We start from the raw sequence: 5,380 nt of genomic DNA, 5'->3' as shown, positions 1-5,380 counted from the left end.
AGCCATCGTTTCCATCTTCTTTTTCTTTCTTTTTTCAGTCCTACTTTCTGACACCAATTTGTTACATCTCTTGTCGTTTGTTAATTTCCGGTATAAATTTTTTCCGAGGAACTTTAGCGATACAAGTCCTTTCTTAAATAAAACTAGTTTATTCTTTCTCAATACAACTTTGCAATACACTTAATTTCCACAGTCACTTTAACTTAAACAGACGATATAATTCAAAACGATTCACGCACTTTACTTACGGTCACTACCGCTCATTTGAATCGATTATCTGTCTATATATCTCCCTATCTACAATCTGCTATTCTATCTCCGCTTTATTTACCCGGCTTATATACAAAAATAGAGGGCGTCTGGCAAATACTAGTTGCCAGGAACAGTCATGATCCTTCTAGAAACTCGTGACGTGTTACTAGCGTGACATGACTTCCGCTGTCGTAACAAAACGAAAGCATACATCTTCCGAGCCTTAGTTTGCTGATGATGTGTTACAGTATTATTATCAGGAAACATGTATGATTAAATGTTAGCTATGTTACTAAAGTGTAATACAACACGTGTAAACGTAGACAAACAGTCTTTCATCTTCGAAATGAAAAACATTTTAATGTATTGAAATTTTTAAAATGTGGATAGATAAATAGACACCAATCTTTGAGACTAAAATTTATCAAATGTTTCAAAGTTATTGTAACCATAAGTTGTGATATAGCGATTGACCTCAACATTTCTCCAACATTATCTCATTCCGAACCGCCTCCGACGGATCAGCGGTAAATGTTAGGGAACGATAAGAATCGAGTCTCGATACCCTCATTGAGCAAAGCACAAATAAGTCGTGTCTAGCTTTGTGCTAAAAAAATTAACAAACATTCAAAGCCCAAAGTAGTGGCATTTACTGTTTCATTTCGTAAACATTTTAAACATCTGCACGAAAATATTAGAAAAACAGAATAAATCTTCAACAATCCAATAACTGACAGATGTACTTGAAGATCATTGTACTTCCGACTTTCTTATGACAGTCGTACTTGAAAATCATTGTACCTCCGACTTTCTTATGAATAATGATATGTAAATAGTATTATTTAAAAGGTAAGCTGTCGTAAAACTATAAATTTTAACTGATGTGACATAAATTGTTTCATTATTCACCGTATCACTTATCTAACTTTATTTCAAAATCCAACAATTTTGTTTAAACGAACACGAAACCATGGTTTCTATCAAGATCACTCCAACACATTCTACCGGTACGAACATGGGATAAACATATGCCTTTTTTTATCGAGTATTGCGCAGCGACACAAGTTTCCTATTCAGCACGAGATGTTTTCTCACGCGCCTGTGCGGCGGAGCTAGTTGACTGAACCGTTAAGAATGTGGTGGTGTTCACATTCGTTGTGATTATATAAATCATAATGGACTTGTCGTTCGCTGAAATAAAACATGAGACTAGACTAAGTTTTCAAAGTGTTTAGACTATGAAATCTTACTCTGTTGCTTTTCAACTGTGCATAGATAAAGAAAACACTAAATTATTGTCATAACCTTTCTAGTCACCAAGTGCGCGTTTGCCAGAAAATACACATGCCACGTGTGTTCGCCATATCATGCAGCTGTGGGTATTGCAGACCCTTCCCTCCTTTGCTGAAAGAAGAGAGAAAGTAGCGACGTTAGCTAGCTAATGACTAGACATGTACATCCTAAGTCTCTTTTCAGTAGGCAGAAATGTAATCTAGGTCATGAAGAAGAGAGGCTCGTGTTTGAAAATAGCGAATGTTTTAGAAATGTCCCGCTTGAAGTTTGAAAAAGTTAGTAATCTTACTATTCTATTTAGATGAGCCAGTTCTTATCAAAACTCTTCGGTAACATTATTTATAATTTCGGAACTTGATTTCGAACTCTTGTTGAATATTTAATACACGAGTTACTGCGTTGATGTGATGTAATTAAGAATAGTAATTTTGGAGAAAAAAAAATAGAAGAAGAGAATAAATATGGAGTGGAGCGTCAAAATGGGACCGATACATATAGGTAAGATAAGAATATTAAAGTCATTTACTTTCTTAATTCGTGTTTGCAATATTGCGCTTATGTTATATACTGTTAAGTCATGGTGGAAAACTTGGACCCAGTAGCTCTGTCCATTTATACGCACAATACTTAAGTAAATGGCGACACTGGCTGCTTTGAGTTTCGCATTCAACTTAAGCCACTTTTGTAATGACGCTTGTCGTATTACGTGACATTATATTAGTTCAGTCTATATATATATACTAGTTGCTACCTCACAATAAATAAAACCTGAAAAAGATATAAAAATATTTTGTTTATTCAGCTATAATATTCTGAATACGGTATACCTTATATTAATAATTATTGTATTGACTCTAAAAAAAGAGAAACTTGTGAAAGTTAAAATACAAATAGTCAATAATGCTCGACACGCAATATTAAAGATTTATATATATATATATATATATTCTTTGAAGCCGATCGATAGGACTACGATAAGCACTGTCAATCAATAAACCAAAACATCTTATTTTTAGAAAGGCTTACCTTTATACGTCAACCTTATTTCATTTTACTTGGTCTAGGCTAGTTATAATAACACCTTAGCTAAATAATTTTATGGTGAATGCTGCAATTATTTTGAAGAACAAAGAGTCTATATTAAAAACAAATTTCAAAATATCAGTGAACATGGGTGTTTTATGTTATTGATGGGATTCATAAAATTTAGAATTCCCGGGTGGTTCAGCGGTAAGTCTGAAAGCTAATAACGCTAACAATCGCGTTTGTATACCCGCTGTGAAAAGAGTATAGATAGCCTATTACGGGGTTTTTTTGTTTGAAAACGAACATTCACTTACCGTATTGGCCCGATTATAGGGCGATCTCGAACTTAAGGGGACTCTCATTGTCAGAAACCATGGGTAAAAAAATTCAGTTTCATAACGTACTTTTTTAGGTCCAAAAAATCACTACTATAACTGAATTGCCTGCAGGTAGATCAGTTGCAAGAATAGTGATGACTTTGAGCGAACATCTGGCGCGCATATGTAGGCGGATGCTATTTGGACATCCAGGAATGCAACAGACTAGAGTAGGAGGAAGGGGGACTGTGGTCGGCCGCGATTATAAGGCGACTATGAATTTTACAGCCTAATTATTAATAAAAAGCGTCGCCTTATAATCGGGCCAATACGATAATAAAATTATGATAGTTTTTGAATTAAAATATGATTGAACATTTTAAAATATTTTGTTATTAGTCTTAAAGTGGTGTTTCTGTTAAAGGACTTTTATTCACGCTAAATCCCCTCATTCTCTAAAAATAACTTGATTGTATATACATACAATATATGAAGGAATATTTAAGCTATTTTTTATAATTACATTTTTATTTCCCAAGACGTTGAACAAAGCATTATCGGTCTACATTTTCATCTTTAGCTTATAAGAGGAATTCTTTAAGGCCTAACGTTGATAAGTTGTTCTAGATAACAGAATAATTTAGAATGAGTTCAATATTTTTATGTAATGTAATCCCTTGAGATAACTAATGGGAAAAATGTATTCAGTTTACGACTACTAGCTAGGTGCTGCTGCTTCCTATAAACCGAAAACAGATCAATATAAATCGACACCAACTGTATGCCTAAGTACTAGGCACGTACAGGTAGATACATCTTGCAGTACAACCTTGGACATTTCATTACGACATACTATGTACAAGTAAAGACGTCCAACAGTAGAAATTTGATCATTCTGTTACAACACTGTACAGACACCCAAAGATAGAACGTAAAATTTTCTGCACGATATCTAGTTGGTATCAGTAACTGCAGAAGTTTGACCTTGCTCTATGTATGTATGTATGTATTAAAACGTCCAACAAAAGAACCATGATCACTCTTTCACATAAGAAACATGCAACATCAGGGCCTTCGTCATTATTGTGCAACGTGTACACGCAGAGCCGCACGTCATTAGAACCTTAACTGTTTCTTTAGAAACACTAGACTTGCAAAGATACAACTAACTGTTTTTTCTAGATACATATATTACTTCCACACATCTAAGGATAAAATTACAAACTTTTTCACTTCTACTAACTATGTATTTTTACTTCCTACATTTCTCTAAACCAAGTACGTAGAGAGACCTTAAGTATTACTTTGTTTTTAAACAAATACACATCTCGATATCCATCATATGAACCCTGCGCAAGTCCGTATTACAGAAGGTTAGTCGCACTTTATATGTGAACGTTTTATAGCTAGAGATGTTTCACCGCAGATTAGCCGTGGCGCCATGACCGACATGTCTAGTATCTATATGTTTGATTCACGGCAGTTTCATTACCATTCGATATAGCGATGCTACTATAAGAAGACTTACCGCTGGAGATTTGTCACAGCCTTTCCGAGGAAAATTACTCGCTTAAAGCGATATTATTAAGGTTAAGCTGTGTAGCAAATCACACAGAATATGAACAAAAGAGCCTCCAGTGGTCTACATGGAATAAACAAAGATGGTTAAACAGCAGCAGACTCCGAAATCACACCCTAAATCAATCTGGAACAATGTTCTTTTGAGTATGTGAGTGTTGTGGTTACTACAGATTCTTCTGACCCCAAAACGCTATTGCAATGGAACTGAAATCTATTATTGTTATAAACAAATATTTGAAGTTAATGAAGGCTCATCAGCTTAAAGTATAAACCCAGCATTAAGTACAACGTAATATTAGAATATAAGTCGCAAACCAAGCAATAACATAATACTTTAACAATTTGTCCATGAAGAAGAAAGGTCCACTTTTCGAAAGCGCTCGGATTATAGGGTTTTTATCATCTTATGTCAAGACTTCTTGAACCTACGTGTTTTTCTGACATCATGAATACTTTATCAATAATAATGAACAGATGCGTAATAAACCTTGTATCACATAATATCTGAAAATACAAAATTGCATAAATAAATTAAAACCCCTGACATATAAAATACAATGTGAAAGAAAAAGAATATGATACTATAATACTCTTTTTAACACAAATGAACCATACAGGACTTAATGTTATATAAATCTCTCAGAAAATGCATAGAAACAAAAGAGCTCTGAAACTGTTTAAAATAAATACAATATATAAGCACAAACATTAATAAAACTGTATAGACTATACCAATAGACTATAAATATACATATACGGACGACTGCTACAAAACTATCAACATCATAAAATTGCCATACAAAAGGGAGAGAAATATTTAAGATAGCTATATATATATACCCACAAAAAAGCCCTGCAGCGTAGTTTTATTGCAAAAGAATTCATCTTAAGGTTCTCATGTTCAATTGTTT

General features: G+C 33.9%; 1 protein-coding gene across 4 annotated transcripts in view; it reads left to right on the top strand.

Annotated features, from left to right (window-relative positions):
* Positions 1 to 5,380, top strand: part of LOC106472046 — a 128,503-nt gene that overhangs the window by 65,182 nt on the left and 57,941 nt on the right. The window contains exon 1 of one of the 4 annotated variants that reach the window (XM_013932678.2): positions 1,482 to 2,043. The exons of the other annotated variants lie outside the window; for them this stretch is intronic. The gene's annotated coding sequence lies outside the window, so the exon portion shown is untranslated. Of the gene's footprint in view, positions 1 to 1,481; positions 2,044 to 5,380 lie in introns of those variants that run through there. 4 annotated transcript variants of the gene reach the window in all.

The sequence above is a fragment of the Limulus polyphemus genome, unplaced genomic scaffold, assembly GCF_000517525.1.
Source record: "Limulus polyphemus unplaced genomic scaffold, Limulus_polyphemus-2.1.2 Scaffold117, whole genome shotgun sequence".
In the NCBI taxonomy this organism is placed as follows: Eukaryota; Metazoa; Arthropoda; class Merostomata; order Xiphosura; family Limulidae; genus Limulus; species Limulus polyphemus.
The sequence above is the reverse complement of the archived record's forward strand: the minus strand, read 5'-3'. Positions and strand labels throughout refer to the sequence as shown.